This window comes from Salvia hispanica, chromosome 2 (genome assembly GCF_029641045.1).
Source record: "Salvia hispanica isolate PSC_SH4W2 chromosome 2, Shi_PSC_v1, whole genome shotgun sequence".
In the NCBI taxonomy this organism is placed as follows: Eukaryota; Viridiplantae; Streptophyta; class Magnoliopsida; order Lamiales; family Lamiaceae; genus Salvia; species Salvia hispanica.
The window spans coordinates 15,930,066-15,953,119 of NC_142693.1; the positions used below are offsets into that span (position 1 = coordinate 15,930,066).

At 38.3% G+C, this 23,054-nt stretch overlaps 1 pseudogene; it reads left to right on the forward strand.

Annotated features, from left to right (window-relative positions):
- The first annotated feature begins 4,046 nt into the window (after window positions 1–4,046).
- LOC125224090 (tetrahydroberberine oxidase pseudogene) lies at window positions 4,047–5,686 on the forward strand (annotated as a pseudogene).
- Window positions 5,687–23,054: the final 17,368 nt, after the last annotated feature.

Below are 23,054 nucleotides of genomic sequence, written 5' to 3' on the forward strand. Positions count from 1 at the left end.
GTAAGCTTCCGACACTTGAAATATATGTATGGTGAAGCAATAAGGACATTCTTGGTGGTCTCAAGGTCAATTTATTGGTCTAGACACGCACGTTGCACGGACGCTAGCTACACTTGTACATTTATGTAATGCATTGCCATCAAATCAGAGGCTAGGAAATCGCTATCTCGTAAGCTTTAAGCGATGGTTTGTAGGAATGGATGAAATATCCATCGACATAAAGGGAAAGATTTTAACTGTGATTGGAACAGTTGAGCCTGTATCCATGGCCCACATAATCTCAGAAGGAGGAACCAAAGAAGGAAGAGGCAAAGAAAAAGGTGAAGTCAAGGAAGAAGAAAAGAAGCTGGAAATGATGCAGATGATCAGCACTGCATTGCCGTATAGGCCATACTTGACCACATACTACCCAGTCAAGACACCTCACAAAAAAAATCTACAACATGTATTATTTCTTTAAAATGGAAAAAAAATTAATTTTTGATTTCAAAGGAAATTTGTAAGACCATGACCAGCGAAGCTGCAGTTAACATGATAGAGGAACTCGAGCTTGTGACATCAAACCGTTAACTGCTGACAGCTAAAATGTAGTGCTGACCTGACTGTTGCTACCTTTAAACCGTTAACTCTATATGTTAACATTTAAACCGTTAACTCTATATGTTACTGCTTTTCTATATATATATATATATATATATATATAGGGTTTTGATCTATGAAGACCAGATTTAAATACAGAAATGCAGAACACGGTCATACGTAAGACATTTTTAGGTCATAGTTAGTTTATTTTTAGGTCATGCTAACAAAGCATAGCATGACCTAAAATGATCTTAACATGACATAAATCCAAATCTTATAATATGACCTAAAACTACTTAATTATGACCTTCCGTGTTTTGGGTTAATTATTGACCATTAGATCATCTAATCCTAGGGCCAAGATTTGGGCTGCATTTTTGGATTTAAACACATACTTGTTTTGATCATCTCCCTATCTATCTATCTATATATATATATATATATATATATATATATATATTGCTATGTGATTATAAATATGTACATGTGTAGCGTCCGTGCAACGTGCGTGGTGTGCAAGGACCTATAAAATGATAGACACTATTAAACTTACTAATAGTTGATATTTACTCTCTTCACCTCAATTCTCATAGCAAGTGTGAATCAGACTCCAGACTCGCATCTCCTAGTGGCATATCTTGATCTCAAAGCTAAACTCGATAATCTCAAAGCAAGCACCAACTTTGATAAGACCATCCTTCACTAACGAAGCTGCAGTTTATGCGATGGAGGAGCTCGAGCTGGTGTTGTGCATCCCCAAAGATAGAGAAGAGAAGCTAAGTTGGGGTTTTTCTTGTCATTGGTACAAATTTAAGATTAGCATTATAGAGAAGAGAATTGTGATTTATGAGAGAATCAAAGACCGAGCATGGAATCAAGCTTCTTGTAAGGTGTCTTCACCGGACAAATAGGTTTGTATTTGTGTAAGATGTAGGAAAACATACTTTGATTAGTAATACATAACTCTCCTATTAGGTTCACATATCCCCGAATTAATGCAACTTTGATATTTGTAATACATTTGGAGAGTCTTTAATTTGAGCTATAATGCTATCTTAACCAACTGTATATGCTAATGCTTTTCTATATTGCTACATTTTTCTATATATATGTACGCGTCACACGTGTAGCGTCCGTGCAGCGTGCATGCCCTGACCAATGAATTGATATTGTATATACTGGTCATTCATTGTACTACTACCATAACCCTAGGTATATTTTTTCTCAATTAAAAAAAGTAAAGATGAGAGATATATCTCACCATGTGCCTAGTTGGTGAGTTGTGGCCGCACTACATTTTAGCTGTCATTGAGTCTAACTTTGGGGCTGCATTGCACCTGCTCGGGCAGCGGATGTCCTAATGGCTTTGTCATACATACATTTCAAATGTCGAAGCTTAAAACAGAGTTCCCATTGCTTGTCGTTTGAGCGGAGCAGGTCGAGGCTTGTACCATGAAGTAGGACGGAAACATTGTTAATGAGTCCATTATATGGTTCTTTGTTAATTAACTAATAAAAATATGAGGTAATATTATGTTGTGTCTTGTGTGGGATAGTTGGCTCTCATATTCTTGTGAATATTTTATTTTAAATAAATCCCATATAAATAAAAATAATAATTTAAATAGAATACATAATAAATAATTGAAATGAGAAATATTTAAAAATACAAAAAGTGGATCACATGAATATTTAAGGAAAGAAATGGGTGGGGGTGTGTTTTTTTATGTAGAAATGAGACCCATAAGGCCATAAAAAATAAAGGAGTGTGGATAACCTCAAATCTCTTTCTTAAGTGCAGGAGGTTGCAGTTTTTGATCTCTCTCCTTAAACTATTTTGACAAATATTTGTTAGTTTCACTATTTTATTAATTTATTCCCATTAATAATTTCAAATTTAAACCCTTTTTTATTAGACAATAAACTCAAAGTAATATTCATTATTGAAAATTGAAGATTAAAAAAGCTTTACATTCTACTAATGTATATTTAGTACTACCTAGTAATTAACAAAATATAAAATGTAAGTTCTAAAAGGTATTATATGTCGTTTGATACAAAAGATGAGATATGAGAAGATATGTAAAACAAGATAATAAATACGGACTTCATGTCAAGATATGCAAAGATATGATTTTTTTTCCGTTGTTGTTTGATAAAAAAGAAATTATCTAAATTTGTATTGTATATTAAATAATATGGCTTAACTTGACAAATTGGTGAGATACATAAACAAGGTTAATGTTATAATTTTGATAAGATTAAATAGGGCCATGGTCTTATATTGGGCTTTGAGTTAAGCTTAACTATGATATCAAACAATTAAAAATGTCCATATATAATTCTCTATCTTGATATTACTAACTTATCAAACATGCATACTTAACCATTGACATTTGACAATTACAAAATACTTATAAATAACACGATCAAAGAGGAAACAGAAGTGTAATTGACTTTTAAATGTGTAAATAAAGAGATACCTTTTTCATTCTTACTCCACTTATTTGGATATACTAGTATTAAATTTATGACGAAGTCATGGTTGCTCTTTGCTATTTCATGAACCAAGTCAAGTCATAATTATCTAGGTCCTCTGACATTTTAACATCGGTCAAGTTGACAATATTTCTGTTTCTTCAATTAGTGAAAACATTTTTATTTTTATGGACAGCAAGTAGAATTTGTTTTGATCCGTTTAATTTGAAAGATTAAATTTAATAATTAAATTTACGAGATTGAATATCATAACCAAATTCAAATATTTGTAATACCAATTTTGAATTTTGAATTGAAAGCTGAAATTCCAATTTCACAAACTCAATTCCATGATACTGAACTGAGCTAATTAGAGTTTGTCGAAGGAATCCACTCCACGCTAGTCACAACCTTAATTGATGTAATCTCTATGAAAAAATTAATCTCAAATAAATTCAATCTCGAATAGCCGAACACGGTATATGTGAATATTGTAAACGCTCTCAAATGACGCCGCGTCTCAGCCATTCAAATTGTTGGCCGATTGAAAGTCAAACCTATTACTGAATCCACATAATCAGCATGCATGACTTGGAATTGGTATTAAACTTATCTAAAAGTATTCAGCAACTTGAATTTGGCCATTCAATTTGCTTAATTAATTAAGCATACCAAGAAGAGAGCACCTTAATTCATTGGCAAGGGACTCAGAATTGAACTCTCAATTACAAGGAATTTATTTATAATTGATCAAAATACTTTTATATTTCCTCTCAGAATAAAACAGACAATAGAATCTAAAGAATGGCACATTAATATATATAAAAAATACTTTTACTATTGAAGAAGAATTTCAAATAAAGCAGCCATTGAGACGGTTGACTTTTAATATGCTATGATATGAGGATTATGTCAAACCTTAATGTTCCTATAAATAGGTTACAATGCATGCTTCTCAAACAACACAATCACAAACTCATATTTTCATAATCATAAACCATGAAAACTCCTTCAAATTCATCTCATCTATTTTTCTCTCATCTTATTCTCCTCATCTTGTCATGCTCATCAGTAGCTATTGCTGATAAGCAAGACAACTTTCTTCAATGTCTCTCCAAAACAACAAACTACTCCTCCATTTCAAATGATGTCTACACTCATGCAAACTCATCTTACACTTCCATCCTCCAATTCTCCATCCGAAACCCTAGATTTGCGTCGGAATCCACTCCTAAACCGCAAGTGATCATAACCCCAGAACACGAATCCCAGATCCCGCCAGTCGTACGCTGCGCCAGGAAAAGTGGTCTGGAAATCAGAACAAGAAGCGGCGGCCATGACATGGAGGGACTGTCTTATGTCTCCCATGTCCCGTTCGTGGTCATCGATTTGATCAATCTCAGCGAAGTTACTGTCGACGTGGATGAGAAAACGGCATGGATTGAGACCGGTGCGACGACGGGAATCGTATACTACAAGATTGCGGAAAAGAGCTCCACTTTAGGGTTTCCCGGGGCTATTTGCACTACAGTTGGTGTCGGTGGCCACTACAGTGGAGGAGGCTACGGCACAATGCTGAGAAAATACGGCCTCGCTGGAGATAACGTCATAGATGCAAGAATAATCGACGCCAATGGCAGAATCCTCGACAGAAAATCAATGGGAGAGGATCTATTCTGGGCCATCAGAGGCGGCGGAGGTGCCAGCTTTGGTGTGATCACTGCCTGGAAGGTCCAACTGGTGGATGTTCCAGAAACAGTCACTGTTTTCTCAATCACGAGGAATGTGGAAAAACAGAACGGCTCTGCGTTGTGGCATCGCTGGCAATATGTGGCTCCTCGAGCGGACAAAGATTTGTTCGTAGGAGTTATCGTATTCAGGGTGAACTCCACGGTCCAAGTTAATTTCTTCTCAGTTTTCCTTGGCGGTGCCGACAGATTAGTTTCATACATGCAAGAAATCTTTCCCGAGTTAGGGCTAGTGAGAGAAGACTGCACAGAAATGAGCTGGATCGAATCCACCTTATTTAGCAACCAAATGCCAATAACTCCACTTGATACTTTGCTCAACCGGACTCAGGCCGGTCTGAGGCAGCTCAAAGCCAAGTCGGATTATATAAGGACACCCATTCCTCTGAACGCGATTGAAGGCATGGTGACTATGTTGCGTGAACCAGAAGCAGACGAGACGACATACTACATGGTGCCGTATGGTGGAAGAATGGATGCAATATCAGAATCGGAAACTCCATTTCCTCACAGAGCCGGTGCACTCTACAAACTTGCCGGCTTGACTTACTGGCAAAACTCTGAGGCTGCGGACGCGGACAGATACATAAGCTGGAGCCGCAGGTATTATCAATACATGACTCCTTATGTCTCGAGCTCGCCCAGGGAAGCCTACTACAACTACAGAGATCTCGATATTGGAGTGAATAAACCTAATGGGAAGACAAGTTACGCACGCGCAAGCATTTGGGGGAAGTCATATTACAAGGATAATTTTGATCGTCTTGTTCGGGTGAAAACAGTTGTTGATCCAACGAATTTCTTCAAGAATGAACAGAGCATTCCGCCGTTGCAAGCCAAGTGGACTAAGAAAGGGAATTGAGATGTATTCTGCTGTAACTGCCAACTTGTTTGATATATGATGGTTGTTTGATTATTCTGTTACATTATTTTCTAACAATAATGTTTGTATTGTTATTCATGCAAGGTGTATTAATAATAAAGATTTATTTTCCTTATAAGGGTGTACTAGTAAATGTATTGATTTGCAATTAAAATGTTTTTTTATATAGTATCCTACTTATTGATATTCTTATATAGTCAACAAATTGATTCAAAACTATAAACTTATTGATCTCCATGTTTGTGATGTTATTTATGAGGAAATTTTATGATTAAATTGATGAAGTTATTCTGTACTACTCTGGAATATAACATGCTTACCACCCCAAACATATGGCTAAACTGAGGTGAATTGTGACTTGAACATAAGAGCGTCAATAGCGGTCAGCGGGTACGTATAATTGTATAAGCTCGTCACGACGAGACAAGTGGGTTGTGGTGTAGTTAAAGAATGGCCAAGGAATGAGGTTGCTAATGGCATCATCAACAAGGGCCATGGTGGGTTCCATCCCATGGTATGAGATATCACGGAACGCGTTGCAGAGACATTGCACGGGACATCACTGCTCACGCCCCACCCTCTACAACCAATGACAAGCGAGTGTGATGCCCACTAGCCGAACATGCGAGTAGGAATCATTTTGCCCAATTTTAAAATTTTATTTGAATTTATATAAATAGATTTTTAATAACAAAAATTGGATTTTATTTATTTCTATGTATATTTTAAAATAAATTAATGCTTAGATTTCATAATAACCCATACTTAAAGTTGAATCCTTGAATTAGGAAAATATTATAACTTCACAATAGCTAAGTAAATTTTGCATTACTTGATGGCGCCTTTTATTGATAGTTTTTCCACTCCAACTTATTGCTCTCTATATTAATATGCTGGGTATAAAAATAAAAATGTGTTGATCAGTATAGTGAAAATTTAACTTTTGTGTATCCTAATCCAATTCATATATTTAAAACACATACTGAAAAATAAACAAATTAATCATTAATTTTTTAATAAATAATGGTAACTAACACCACAGTACGTAGTGATCAATAAATAACCCTATACTAATGCATAACAATTCACAAACAATGGTTTCATTGACAGATTGATTCAATACCTCAAGCCCATGAGATGAGAGAGAGCCTCTTAATTAATGCTTTGTTGTCGACTACTGCAGCCCATAAATCCCCAACAATTGCTGATAGAGAGACAGAAAGAGAGGTTCAATTTGTGTCTTGAAAAAATTTATGTTCAATTTTATAGGTCTTGACACTCAAGCCGCACGGGAGAGCACGCATACATATATTTGTTAAGGAGATTTCTTGCTCTTTCTATCATACTAAAAATAATCGATTTCTTACTCTTTTAGTCATAACTTGCAAAAGGAAATTGCCTATGAATATATTATCTATTTCCGGCAATCATTCCCTTTTTTCATCTCCTCTCACTCTCTCATTTCTTTCCTATTTCTCTCTAGCTTGCACTTAATATACTAGTAGTATTATTTTTTTATCTTGGTGGAGGGAGGATTTTCTTTAAATTGTCGATTGAAATTCTTGATATTTAAGGTTGTATGCGTTCAATTGTTAGACAGAAGCCATGGTGGAGACACGGCGAAGCTGTTCTGGTTCCAAGCACACACTGACTGATCCCTCACCTGAAGTAAGCTTCTGACACTTGAAATGTATGTATGACGAAGCAATAAGGACATTCTTAGTGGTCTCGTTGTCAGCTAACGCGATATAGGAGCTCGTGCTTGACAGATAAAATGTAGTGCTGCCACAAGTCACCAACTAGGCACATGGGTGAGATATATTTCTCATATTTATTGATCCAGACACATACGTCGCACGGACACTACACGTGTACATATTTATAACAATGTAGCAATATTGAAAGCTTTAGCATATAGAGTGAGTTATAATAGAATTATACCCTAAATTAAGACTCTCCAAAAGCATTAACTCAAAGAAATCAAATGTATTACAAATACAACATTTCTCTTCTCTACGCCTCGCCCATAAATCACATCTTTCTTCTCTGTGCTCCTTGTAATGCTAATCTTAAAATTGTACCAATGACAAGGAAAAACCCCAACTTAGCTTCTCTTCTCTGTCTTTGGGGATGCACTGCACCACCTCGGGCAGCGCTATGAGCATTCAACGCCACAAGCTCGAGCTCCTCCATCGCGTTAACTGCAGCTTTGCTAGTCAAGGATGGTCTTATCAAGTTGCTGCTTGCTTTGAGATTTTCGAGTTTGGCTTTGAGATTAAGATATGCCACTAGGAGATGCGAGTCTGGAGTCTGATTCACACTTGCTTTGAGAATTGAGATGAAGAGAGTAAATATCAACTACTAGTAAGTTTATAGTGTAACTTATCATTTTATAGTTCCTTGCACGCCACGCACGTTGCACAGACGCTACACATGTACATATTTATAATAACATAGCAATATATATATAGAAAAGCAGTAACATATAGAGTTAATTAAGACAGCAATAGTCGGGTCAGCACTACATTTTAGCTGTCAGTGGTTTGATGTCACAAGCTCGAGTTCCTCTATCGCGTTAACTGCAGCTTCACTTCACTGGTCAAGGATGGTCTTACAAAGTTGCTTTGAAATCAAAAATTAATTTTTATCCATTTTAAAGAAATATAATACATGTTGTAGATATTTTTGTTAGGTTTCTTCACTGGGTAGTAAGTGGTCAAGTATGGCCAATACGGCAATGCAGTGCTGATCATCTGCATCATTTCCGGCTTCTTTTCTTCCTCCTCTTTTTAGGCTCTTCCTTTTTTTGCTTCTTCCTTGACTTCCTCCTTCTTAGCCTCTTTCTTCTTCCTTCTTTGGTTCCTCTTTCTGAGATTATGTGGGCCATGGATACAGACTCAACTGTTCCAATCACAGTTAAAATCTTTCCCCTTAGGTCGATGGAGATTTCATCCATTCCTACAAACCATCTGTAACATCTCGGAATTTAGAACCCTAATTTTAGAGCCCTAGAATTAATTGTTGATGACGTGGAATCGAGAATGCATTTATTTCATGTGATGATATGGTCGAGTTGAGTCAAGGGTTTGCGTTGAAAGTTTGAAAAGTCAAACTTATTGATTTAGTGATGTGGCATATGTGATTAATTAATTTATGGGGTGAATTATTGGTTTAAGGGTGAGTGAGAATATTAGAGAAAATTTCCATAAATACTTGTCACCCAAATTCTTGTGATTTTCGACCCCCTTGGTTTTTAGAGGGGGAATTCTATTTTTTTCGGATTTAATTTAATTCTTGGGATATTTATTCAAATTAAATCCAAGACCCAATTATTTTCCTTTTGAAGAGAGAGAAAAATCGAGCCCCTTTGTTTCTTGGTGATTTTCGAAAATCACCTATTGTGGGAAGGAAGGAATTATTTTATTTTAGTTAATCCCTTATTTGATTTCCTTCCATACCTAGAATTAAATTATTCTACCAAATCTTTCCATACTTCAAGAGATCTTGCCTTACCTTATTCTAGGCAATATAAAAAATCCATGCCTTATTTAAATAGGCATAGGGACGCCTATTTCCATCCCAAGTTGGGAGAATTCTTATTTTTTATTTTGCTCCGTGATATTTTATTCTACTCCGTAAAATATACCAAAACAAAACCTTGGCTAAATAAATAGCCTAATTTTCGAAACCTGCATGCCTTGGAACCCTAGAGTTTATTTTTGGTATATCTTCTTCCCTACTCTATAATATTGATTATTTAATTATGGAGAATAACATCTTACAAAATATTCTAAAGATCTCATTAGACTCTATAAATAAGAACCAAAACCCCTAACCCTAGCCCCCACATTTTCGAAAACCCCCTCCCCTCACCCTCACCCTCTCAAATTTTCTTCTTCCACACACCAAATTTTGTCATCCTTTGAGAAGAATTTAGAGTTTGAACGCCAAGATTCTTGAAGAACCAAGTCTCTACTTTGTTTCTACTGATTGTTTTTCTCTAAAAAAGTATTTTGTTTATGAGTTCTTCTTCTTCTTCTTCTTCTTCTTCTTCTTCTTCTTCTTCTTCTTCTTCTTCTTCTTCTTCTTCTTCTTCTAACCGATTAATCGGTCTTCTTGAACTCTCATGCATCTTGGTTGAGTGAAAGAGGGATAAAAGGGATGTGGGAATACGTTCATGTGTGTGTGTGTGTGGCGTGAGAGTGTGTGTGGCGTGAGTGCGTGTGTGGCGTGCGTGCGTGTGTGCGACATGTATGTGTGTGTGTGTGTCGTGTATGTGTGTGTTGAGTAGTGTGTATTTGATGGCTAAATAATCTTGTGAGATAAACATGATCTTGATTAATTAGTAATGATAAGATAAATCAATGGAAAAGGGAAAAGAAGTATTGAGACATGCATGAGTAAGAGTAGTATTGAACCTAATTTGTGATATGTGCCTATGTGATTAAAAGGTGAAACTTTGGTTGCGAAGCCGGATAACGGAAAAGCGACACTACTTGAAAACTAAACAGTCGAGGTGGGCTTTACTCTAAAAACTCACTTTTATTTTATCAAAATGTTGTTTGGTGTTATAAGGGTGGTTTAACTGTTATGCCATGCCTATGTTTATTTTAATGTGATAGTTTATTTTAATGTGATATTGGATATGCTTATACGAATTCGGGTCTGAGTATGGGCCGCAAGCCCTACCAGGTTGTGTACACGAGGGGATCGGAAGCCGTCCTTGCTAGTCGGCCGGTCTCGTGGGCGAAAAGTTTGCCACACTTTTGTCGCACCATCGAATGTTGTGATTGTTATTTTGATGAGAAAATGGGAGATTATTTTGACTGGCCAGTCTATGAAAATATATTTTGTGATACTCGTGATGTTTCTCTTAACTGCTTAAAACTCGAGTTCACTTGGTAAGGGTGGCATAACTCATAAAATGTTTTGGCAATGAGCTCACTGAGTATTTCAAAATACTCGGCCCTGCATGTGTTTTCCTTATGTGCAGGTTGAACGATGGCGAGTGGTGGCGGGTGTTGAGCTGATTAATTAATTAAGATGGTGGTTATGAACTTCAAGCATAGTTGTGTCTTCATACATAGCTATTCTTTCTCTTGGTCGTCTTCCGCTGAATTTTGATATACTTTGGAATTCGTTTTTGGAACCTTTGCATCTTGCCTTCGGTTTGAGGCCTTAGCCTTTTCTTGTGACCTTGTCTTGGATGTTATGTCGTACTCTTAAGATATTTTGATCGTCATTTATGATACCTTTCTTTTTCTTTTAAACTTCTAGGTTAAGTTGTTGCTTTAAATACTCTGATAATTCTTTCAATTCTTTTGGTCAATACTCTTTAAATGAAACCCTAGCCTATGTTTACTTCTTTAGAGTCGGTTTGGGTAGCAGCCGCCGCATTTATTGTACCCTAGGAGGGCGGGCTGTTACAGTTGGTATCAGAGCCTCAGTTTCTTTCCGCTCTAGACCCAAGAGTCTTTGTTCAAAGTTGAGAAATTTATCCTTGTGCTCTTATACTAATGAACTAAATATGGAAGGCTCAACACCGCAACTCGTCCTGTTCAACCACGAAGAAAGAGGTACAATGTATGACTATGATTTATGATTGAAACTTTATGCTCTTGAAAATTTCGGTGGAAAATGTATTTCTTTGTGAAAAGCATGCCTTAGAAATTGGATATATGGTGTGATTGTGAAGCGATGCTTCCCGAATGGTGATATGTCAAGTATTGTATGCGAGTTTGTGAAATTGTGAAATGTGAAATGTGATTACTTGGCTGCTACGAAGCAACTCCTATGTGAAATATGAAGTAAATACTATGGATTTTGGAAAATGTGGTGAAGATATGAAACGGGAGACACTATGCAAATGTGTAATTGCTTCTGTTTAATAATGAGGCATGATGTATCACATATTGAGGTATGATTGTGAACACGTGTTGCTTGATGTTGAGATTTGTTATTACATATACAAACTGCAAGTTTAACTTGAAGGACGTACATGTTGATTACTTGGAAGGCAAAATTTTTAATGCATATTTGGTTGAAAAATACATGATTTTGAAATTGTGAAGGCGAAGTATGACGCATGTGTAGTTGCAATTATGTGATTGTGAAATAGATGGACATGAAATGAAGTTGGAAATGCGATTTTGGTGGATGATGCATTGATTAAGTGCTAATCTTTACATATATTAATATACGTTGCTTGATATGCTATGGAACATCAAATGATTTATGTGGTGAAATATGCTATTCAAATAAACTTGTTAATTGTGCAATATATGGATGAAGTTTGTTTGGTAATGGGGAACTTTTGAACTTTGTTGCGAATGTGATTACGTGAGATTTATGTTGAAATGTTGCGATGCTTAGATCTAGACTACTTGGAACCTAGCATGACTTAGTTATACGATCACAACGCTTATATCAACAGTAGAAACGCGGGATGACTAGTATAAGACTCCAAGCTATGCTTGAAATTATAGAGTGCCTAAGAAGTAGGCCAGACTGAACGTGCTAGAACTTAGTTGTAGGTTGACAACTGCAGTATCACTTTCCTGAGTGATAGAACCAACAAAAATAAGGATACTTCGAGCCTTGGTGTACCCTTACAATGGCGAGATCATACCCAAGATCTAATAAAACTATGTAGTCTTGCATGCCATGCCAAAGTGGCGACGCGACACAAATACGACGATGTTTACGACACATTAAGACCACGTGTATAATGGCAATCGAAAAGACTATGTGACACGGCGAGAAGAAGACTTTGAAGATGCGACCATCAAAAATAGTTATTTTCGACGATACGATGAATCCCGACTTGGAATCCACGGTTTCATAGAACGACGTTACCATGATCAGGCTCGGGAGAGTTGTACGAGGGAGTGCGACCTTCGTAGTTAGAATGACCGATTCTTAAATCAACAGTACTTACTTGGATCCTAAGTTCTTTTCGGGACGTTTTGAATAACCATGAACCCTTATCTATTTAAACACCTCGTTTGACTCACAATTTGCAAGTGATACCTATTATTTCTTTTCCTATATCGAGTCATGACTCACTTGGCGTGAAATTTGTGTTTGCCCTTGTAACCTTGGATCTCTTGCTTGAGTAGTATTCTTCAAATTCGTAAGAACGATATTTGGTTTTGTGAGCTTCCGTCATTGAACTTCATTCCTAAAGTTGTTTGTAGTTATGACCTTCAGTGTGATCACATCTCCAGACTTGTTTTTCTTCAAAGGATGGAATATTCTTCTTGGAACTTTGGTTCACCCCTTTATTTTGTAACCATGTTTGTGGCAAGATCTCTTTTTGGCAGAAGTGAAATTCTTTTTAGCTCAGTTTCACTACATATATTGTTTCACACTCAATGATTTTTCTTTCTTCAGCACCAAGTTAAGGCTATCATGTTCTCTTCTTCCTTATTGGTTCTGAAAGGTTCCAATCACTTTGAGTTGCCCTCAACAAACCCGTTAAACCATTATTAGTGCAACTTCATGACATTTGTCTATATTTCTAGGTTCTGACGCGACTGGTTGTTTTAGGCATTGACATGTTTGATCAATAACTGCTGTCCGAAATTTTTGCAAATTTTGATCGGGCAGTCTGATATGGGATTTGAGATTTCTAAAGCTTTTATTCACCTTACCATTTTACTTTCGCATTTGTGTTACTCCTTTTCGTTCGTTGTACTGAGACCCCTTTGAGACCACATTTTGAGATTCTATGGGGAATTCGCACCTTTTATTATTTTATCTTGCACTGAGCCACTTCTAATCTTTTCTACCTTATTGCGTGAACCTACTTGTCCGTTCTATTTTCTTCTAAGTATCTTTCATCTTGCTGTGCAACTGTCCCATGTCCTTTCTTGCGGAACTGCCCTCTTTCAATGCTACTGTGTGATCATTCCTTGAAACCTACTTATAGGAAGAATCATAATTTTACAAGTACATCAGAATAGGTTTCACCCTGTTTTCATGACCCATCCCATGTTCTTTCGAGCTCTCATCAGAATTAAATTCTCAAGCTCTATGGGTTTTCTTGATACCTCTAAACTTTTAATTCTCAGAATGGACGAGTTATGTTCAGTGGAACTTAGTCCTCGCTCAGTTTCAGACCAATTGTCAATGATGAGATTTGAAAGTGTCGAGCTAGAGATGTTATTCTTGTTTCCTTGATAAAGTTTGGAGCCTTTCCGATGAAAGACATTTTGTGGTGCTTCTTCGAATTGAAATCGGCCCATATCCAAGTTAAGACTGTTTGATTAAAAGTTGAATTCTTAATACATACTCTGAGTTCTTGATGCGACACGACAAGGGAAGGTGAAAGCTTAAACCTTTTAAGATACACGTGGGAAATAAATTCTACAGACAGACACGCGCTGAAATGATACACCAACAAGAGGTGTAGACATGACCAATAGAACGAGACGAGAAATATTTCACATTTACGAACTGCTTATATCGAGCAGCTAGGAAATCGAATGTCGTGTTATAGAAATTTCCCGAACTTGCTCGAATGTAGAAATCGTACTAGGAGAACTTAAGTTAGTCGCTTACGATCTGCGAGTTATGGCGATGAGAGATGTCGACGTAATCTTAGGAATGGACTGGTTGACCGCGAACTTTGCGACGATTCGTTTTGACGAGAGGCAAATATCCCTACACGCCCCGAATAAGGAACCCATCGTATACCACAGAATCTCGATGAACCGGCGAACCGCCATAATCACTGCGCTACAAGCCACCGCGATGATAAAGAAAGGACGCCCCACCTACCTTGTCTATCTCCACGGAGAGGAGAAGGAGGAAAGAAGGATCGAAGACGTCGCTACCGTACGAGATTTTTTTCCTGACTTTTTACCTCGAAGCGTTACCAGGACCGCCGCCAGATCGACAACTGGAATTCACGACCGATCTCGAACCAGGAGCTGCACTTGTGTCCAAGGCACCATACCGAATGACGCCAAGGGAATTGAAGGAACTAAAGATACAGCTACAAGAGCCCAGTGTTTCGCCATGGGGCGCACCGGTGCTCTTCGTTAAGAAGAAAGACGGGTCAATGAGAATGTGTATCGACTATAGAGAGTTGAACAAATTGACCCTCAAGAACAAGTACCCATTGCCAAGGATAGACGACCTGTTCGATCAACTCCGAGGAGCCGGAGTGTTTTCCAAGATGGATCTGAAGTCAGGATACCACCAGCTGAAAGTGCGGAAGGAGGATATCCCCAAAACTGCATTCCGTACCAGATATGGTCACTATGAGTTCGTTGTGATGCCGTTCGGTCTGACGAATGCCCCAGCAGTGTTTATGGACTTGATGAACCGAGTTTTCCACCCGTACCTAGATACATTCGTCTTAGTATTCATAGATGATATCTTAGTCTACTCGAAGGACGAGAAGGAGCACGCGGAGCACTTGCGAATCGCGCTGGAGACGTTGAGGAAGGAGAAGTTGTATGCCAAATTCAGCAAGTGTGAATTCTGGCTGAAGGAAGTCAACTTTTTAGGCCACATCGTGTCAGCAGAAGGAATCCGAGTGGACCCCGCCAAGGTTGAGGCGGTGCAACAGTGGAAGTCGCCATCAACGCCGAACGAGATTCGGAGTTTCCTGGACTTGGCAGGATACTACCGAAGGTTCATAGAAGGGTTCTCCAAGATAGCGAGACCGATGACCCATCAGCTCAAGAAAGGAATCAAGGTGAATTGGACGCCGGAGTGTGAAGCGAGCTTTCAACTTTTGAAGGAGAAACTGACCACCGCACCAGTGTTAGCTGTGCCAGAGCTTGGAGTGAATTACGTAGTTTACACCGACGCTTCGAAGGTCGGATTAGAATGTGTGTTGATGCAGAACAATAAGGTGATCGCTTACGCGTCACGACAATTGAAACCGCACGAGTTGAACTACCCCACCCACGATTTAGAGTTAGCCGCTGTAGTGCATGCCCTAAAGATTTGGAGGCACCATCTCTACGGAGTTAGGTGTGAAATCTTTACGGATCACAAGAGTTTGAAGTACTTCTTCGAGCAGAAGGACCTGAACATGCGACAACGGAGATGGCTCGAGCTGGTGAAGGACTACGATTGTGGTATCAACTACCACCCTGGCAAGGCAAACGTAGTAGCAGATGCTTTAAGCCGTAGAGACCATTCGCAACTCGCTGTCTTTCTGACAGCAGAGGAAAGCCTAGTGCGAGAGTTGAGTAAGCTGCGGATAGAAGTAGTTAGAACACCCGAAACCGTGAAGGGTCGAATCGCCGCGTTAGTAGTAGAACCTGATCTAAGAACGAGGATCGTTGCAGCACAACGAATAGATGTGAGACTAGAGGAGATTCGAGTCGAAGTGAGAACGCTCTCACCTTTGAAGGGAGACTATGCGTGCCGAATGACGAAGGACTCAAGAACGAGATCATGAGCGAAGCCCACGAAACCCCATACACTGCTCACCCCGGGAGCACAAAGATGTACCAGGATCTGAAGAAGTCCTTTTGGTGGAACAACATGAAGAAAGATGTCGCAGCTTTTGTGGAGCGTTGCTTAGCCTGCCAACAGGTGAAAGCCTTACACCAACGACTGTACGGGAAGCTACAACCGCTTGCGATACTCGAGTGGAAATGGGAGCACATCGCTATGGATTTCGTGACGGCATTGCCGAAGACCCTCAAAGGGAACACCGCGATCTAGGTGATCATAGATCGACTTACCAAGAGTGCGCATTTCATAACAATTCACGTAACCCATGGATCGGATAGGCTAGCTCGGATCTACATCCAAGAGATCGTACGATTACATGGAGTTCCAGTGACGATTACGTCTGATTGTGACCCGAAGTTTACCTCGAAATTTTGGATTAGTTTACAGCGCGAGCTCGGAACACGCATAAACTTTAGCACCGCTTTTCACCCACAGTCCGATGGACAATCTGAAAGAATGATACAAACTCTCGAGGATATGCTAAGAGCCGTGGTGCTCGACCGAGGCGGAAGTTGGGAGACCGCACTCCCTTTGATCGAGTTCGCCTACAACAACAGCTTTCAAGCAACGATCGGCATGGCGCCATATGAAGCACTTTATGGGCGAAAGTGTAGATCTCCGCTCTACTAGGATGAAGTTGGCGAACGAAGAGCGCTTGGACTCGATGCAGTCGAAGAGATGGTCGAAATCGTTCGACAAATCCACGCGCGAATGAAGGAAGCTCAGGACAGACAGAAGTCGTACGCCGACGTTCGACGGACGGACTTACAGTTCCACGCCGGTGATAAAGTTTTCCTCAAAGTATCCCCGTCGAAAGGGATAACGCGTTTTGGAGTCAAAGGCAAACTGAAACCGCGTTTTATCGGGTCGTACGAAATTCTAGAAGGAGTAGGACCCGTAGTTTATCGTTTAGCACTGCCGCCCAACCTTGGGAATTTGCACAACGTTTTTCATGTGTCGCAGTTGCGAAAATACGTGTTCGATCCGAAGCATGTGATTCGTTACGAGGATATTGCCGTAAGCCCGGATCTGAGCTACGAGGAGCAGCCCCAGATAATCTTAGATCGAAAGGTCCAAACCTTGAGAAATAAAACCACTACCTTCGTGAAAATTCAATGGAGAAACCACGGGCCCGAGGAAGCCACGTGGGAGCTCGAGGATAAGATGATAGAACTATACCCGGAACTCTTTCCATAAAGGTACCAAATTTCGGGTCGAATTTTTTTTTAAATGTGGTAGGATGTAACATCTCGGAATTTAGAACCCTAATTTTAGAGCCCTAGAATTAATTGTTGATGACGTGGAATCGAGAATGCATTTATTTCATGTGATGATATGGTCGAGTTGAGTCTAGGGTTTGCGTTGAAAGTTTGAAAAGTCAAACTTATTGATTTAGTGATGTGGCATATGTGATTAATTAATTTATGGGGTGAATTATTTGTTTAAGGGTGAGTGAGAATATTAGAGAAAATTTTCAAAAATACTTGCCACCCAAATTCTTGTGATTTTCGACCCCCTTGGTTTTTAGAGGAGGAATTCTATTTTTTTCGGATTTAATTTAATTCTTGGGATATTTATTCAAATTAAATCCAAGACCCAATTATTTTCCTTTTGAAGAGAGAGAAAAATCGAGCCCCTTTGTTTCTTGGTGATCTTCGAAAATCACCTATTGTGGGAAGGAAGGAATTATTTTATTTTAGTTAATCCCTTATTTGATTTCCTTCCATACCTAGAATTAAATTATTCTACCAAATCTTTCCATACTTCAAGAGATCTTGCCTTACCTTATTCTAGGCAATATTAAAAATCAATGTCTTATTTAAATAAGCATAGGGACGCCTATTTCCATCCCAAGTTGGGAGAATCCTTATTTTTTTATTTTGCTCCGTGATATTTTATTCTACTCCGTAAAATATACCAAAACAAAACCTTGGCTAAATAAATAGCCTAATTTTTGAAACCTGCATGCCTTGGAACCCTAGAGTTTATTTTTGGTATTTCTTCTTCCCTACTCTATAATATTGATTATTTAATTATGGAGAATAACATCTTACCAAATATTCTAAAGATCTCATTGGACTCTATAAATAAGAACCAAAACCCCTAACCCTAGCCCCCACATTTTCGAAAACCCCCTCCCCTCACCCTCTCAAATTTTCTTCTTCCACACACCAATATTTTGTCATCCTTTGAGAAGAATTTAGAGTTTGAACGCCAAGATTCTTGAAGAACCAAGTCTCTACTTTGTTTCTACCGATTGTTTTTCTCTAAAAAGGTATTTTGTTTATGAGTTCTTCTTCTTCTTCTTCTTCTTCTTCTTCTTTTTCTTCTTCTAACCGATTAATCGGTCTTCTTGAACCCTCATGCATCTTGGTTGAGTGAAAGAGGGATAAAAGGGATGTGGGAATACGTTCATGTGTGTGTGTGTGTGGCGTGAGTGTGTGTGTGTGTGTGTGGCGTGAGTGTGTGTGTGGCGTGAGTGCGTGTGTGGTGTGCGTGTGTGTGTGTGACGTGTATGTGTGTGTGTCGTGTATGTGTGTGTTGAGTAGTGTGTATTTGTAAATATAATCCATATATAATGTTAAGTGAAGTGTAGAAATGATGCATGCAGTTGTAAGTGTTAAGTTATGAAAGTAAATAATTATGTGTAAAGCACGTAATCGTGCAAGTGAAATGTGAAGATAGTGCTAAAGTAGGAGAGCAAGCCCTCTCTTGTACCAACATAACTCCATGTATAATTTTTTCTCAATTAAAAAATGTTAAAGATGAAAATTTTATATTCTACACATACGCCTTGACCCTAGTTGGTGAGTTGCGGCTGCGTGACTTTTTACTCATTGTAAAAGTATCATATGGCGCGAATCTCTAGAATGATTGAATTAATTAATAAATTGATTCTGCGTATTTTCTAGGTGTGGTGCTGTTTGACACTGAATGCTCAAACCGCTGCCCGATATCATCTATCATTTTCTTTGTTTCTTAGGTTTATACTAATGGAAGACAAGGATGAAATGGTAGAATTTGTCACATCCCCCAAAGTGAATGTCTATTAATATTATAGTTGGGAGGATGGCTCGTCTTTGCCTCACATTTTTTACACTAGAAAACTTGAGGAGATAAAGAACCACTTGTTGCAAGGTCACGATTTAATTTGTAAATATTTATTCCATAAACACTACTTCTTAGACTTATATTATTTATCATAACGAAGTACTCTCATGAGCACCAAAAAGCAGCTTCAGAAGCTGCATATGGGGAGCATATGGTTATTTATTAATCACTACTTAATATATACTACCTTTGTCCCTGAAAATTTGATACACTTCACTTTTACCATTTTTGGCAGTGGACCTCATATTCCACTAACTCATTCCTACTCACATTTTATTATAAAACTAATACTTTAAAAGTAGGACCCACATCCCACCAACTTTTTCAACTCACTCTCCATTACATTTCTTAAAATCTGTGTCGGGTCAAAGTGTAGAAAATTTTGGGGGACGGAGGTAGTATGAAGTTATTTTATAAGTCGTGACTACCTACCTGTATATAGTAATGCTTTCAATATTTCTATGTATATGTACACGTGTAGCATCCGTGCGATGTGTGTGTCACGTGTAATTGATTGTTACTAATTTTAAACTTATTTCAATTATTTTTTCTAAGTTAATGTTTTATTCAGTTACTATATGAAACAATTTAAGTTAAATATTCGATAGCATATGCTTATTAGTAAATGAGTATATGACGTCGAAAACACTTTCTAACAAGGCTCACATCCGTTTATCCCCTCATCGATGTGAGCCTTGTTAGTGGCATGGCAGTGAAATAGGAGTGCCGTTGCACGTGTACATAAATATATATATATACTGATATAGCAAGTTATGCTGGCCTATCTCTAATATTAATGCCATCACATTATGCAATTTCTTGGCTTCTTCCTTAGCTTTTCCTTCTTTGGTCCCTCCTTTTTCGGCTTCTCAGGAACTTTGGCTGGCCCGACTGAGATTATGTGGCCACGGAAAGTTCCTTTTTTCGAAGTTCCTAATAGGAGAGTTATTTCTGCCTAGTCAAAGCATGCTTTCCTACATCTTATACAAATTCAAGTCGATCTGTCCACCTTACAAGAAGCTCGATTCCATGCTAATCTTAAAATTGTACCAATGACAAGAAAAACCCCAACTTAGCTTCACTTCTCTAACTTAGCTCGGGCAGCTGTTTGAGCATTCAATGCCACAAGCTCGAGCTCCTCTATTGCGTTATCTGCAGCTTCGCTGGTCAAGGATGCATGGTCTTATCAAAGTTGCTGCTTGCTTTAAGAATTTCGAGTTTAGCTAATCAAGATATGCTACTAGGATCAAACACATTTCGCAATTCATTTGGCAGATATACTGCTTTTACATCATTACGGCTTCATTCATTTGTTTTAGTTAATGCTTTAAGTTTGAGAGTTGTAATTCATTTGGTAGATCTATCTTAACTAGTTGGATATGTTAATTCATTCTATATTGGTGTATATATGTACGTGTATGCGTGCTCGTCCGTGCGAAGCACCTAATCGTGCGAGTGAATAAATGCGAAGATAGTGCTAATGCAAGAGAGAAGACCCTCCCTTGTACCAACATAGTTCCCACATGTGCCTAGTTGGTTAGTTGTGGCTGCACGACTTGTAATATTCCTAGTATGGAGATATATTACCTCCTGGACCTGAACACAAAACTCTTGAGCATTTACTGTTGAGCTAGAGCTTCTTTATCGCGTTAACTGATAGTGAGACCACCAAGAATGTCCTTATTGCTTTGTCATACGAAAGCTTACTTCAGGTGAGGGATGAGTCAGTGTGTGGTTGGAGCCAGAAGAGCTTCGCCGCGTCTCCACCATGGCTTCTGATCTAATAATTCAACAAACACAAACCTCAAAAATGAAGAATTTCAATCTGAGAGTTCAAGAAAATACTCCCTCCACCATGACAACAAATACTATTACTAGTATATTATGTGCAAGCTAGAGGGAGAAATAGGAAAGAAATGAGAGAGTGAGAGGAGAAGAAAAAGTGAATGATTGTAGGGAATGGATTATATATATATATAATCAATTCAATCTCCTTTTTGTAATAATGGAGCAAGATATGACAAATCAAAGTGTGCTTTCCTACATCTTACACAAATACAAACCTATTTGTCCCTTGAAGACTCCTTACAAGAAGCTCGATTCCATGCTAATCTTAAAATTGTAACAATGACAAGAAAAACCCCAACTTAGCTTCTCTTCTCTAACTTAGCTCGGGCAGCTGTTTGAGCATTCAATGCCATAAGCTCGAGCTCCTCTATTGCGTTAACTGCAGCTTCGCTGGTCAAGGATGGTCTTATCAAAGTTGCTGCTTGCTTTAAGATTTTCTATATTGGTATATTATTGTACATATGTACCGTGTAAGCGTGCTCGTCCGTGCGAAGCACATAATCGTGCAAGTGAAATACGAAGATAGTGCTAATGCAGGAGAGCAAACCCTCCCTTGTACCAACATAGAAAAGTTTCCCCATTTAAAGAAAAATAAAGTTGAGAAATATATCCCACATGTGCGTGAGTTTTGGCCGCATGACTTGTAACCGATGCTGTCAAAATCATACTTAAATATTCCAAGTATGGAGATATATTACTTCTTGGACCTGACAACAAAACTCTGGAGCATTTACTGTCGAGCTCGAGCTCCTTTATCGCGTTTGCATTACTTTAATATATTCGATTCAATCTGTGTGTCTTACTTTATTAAAGTCCTTTTCATCCAATTGCGTTTGCATTACTCAATTCAATATTTGTTTATTCCCTTATCAATATAGGAAGCACCATTTATCATGTTCCCTGTGGTATGAAAACCAGCACTTAAAAGGTGTTCCCAAAAAGGTTACAATGTCATTTTACTGTCAGTTAATGCTCAGGCCGCTGCCCGAGCAGGTGCAGCCCCAAAGGTAGAGCCACTGACAGCTAACATGTCGTGCGGCCTCAACTCACCAACTAGGCACATATAGGTGACATATATTTCTCATCTTTACTTTTTTTAATTGAGAAAAAATTATACCTAGGGTTATGCTAGCTAGTACAATGAAGAACCGGTATATATAATATCAATTTATTGGTCAGGGCATGCACGTTGCACGGACGCTACACGTGTTAATATATAGAACAATGTAGCAATATTGAAAGCATTAGCATATAGAGTTATTTAAGATAGCATTATACCTCAAATTAAAAAGACTCTCCAAAAGCATTAACTCTAAGAAACCAATGTATTACAAATCTGAAAGTTGCATTAATTGTGGGATATGTGAAGAAGCTAATAGGAGAGTAATATGTCTGCCTAGTTGAAGCATGCTTTCCTATATGTTACACAGATACTACAAATCTATTTGTTCGGTGAAGACACCTCACCTTGACCTTAGTTGGTGAGTTGCGGCTGAATGACTTTTTATTCATTGTAAAAGTATCATAAGGCGCGAATCTCTAGAATGATTGAATTAATTAATAAATTGATTCTACGTATTTTCTAGGTGTGGTGCTGTTTGACGGTGAATGCTCAAACCGCTGCCCGAGATCATCTTTCATTTTCTTTGTTTCTTAGGTTTATACTGTGGAAGACAAGGATGAACTGGAAGAATTTGTCACATCCCCCAAAGTGAATGTCTATTAATATTATAGTTGGGAGGATGGCTCGTCTTTGCCTCACATTTTTTACACTAGAAAACTTGAGGAGATAAAGAATCACTTGTTGCAAGGTCACGATTTAATTTGTAAATATTTATTCAATAAACACTACTTCTTATACTTTTATTATTTATCATAACAAAGTACTCTCATGAGCACCAAAAAGCAGCTTCAGAAGCTGCATA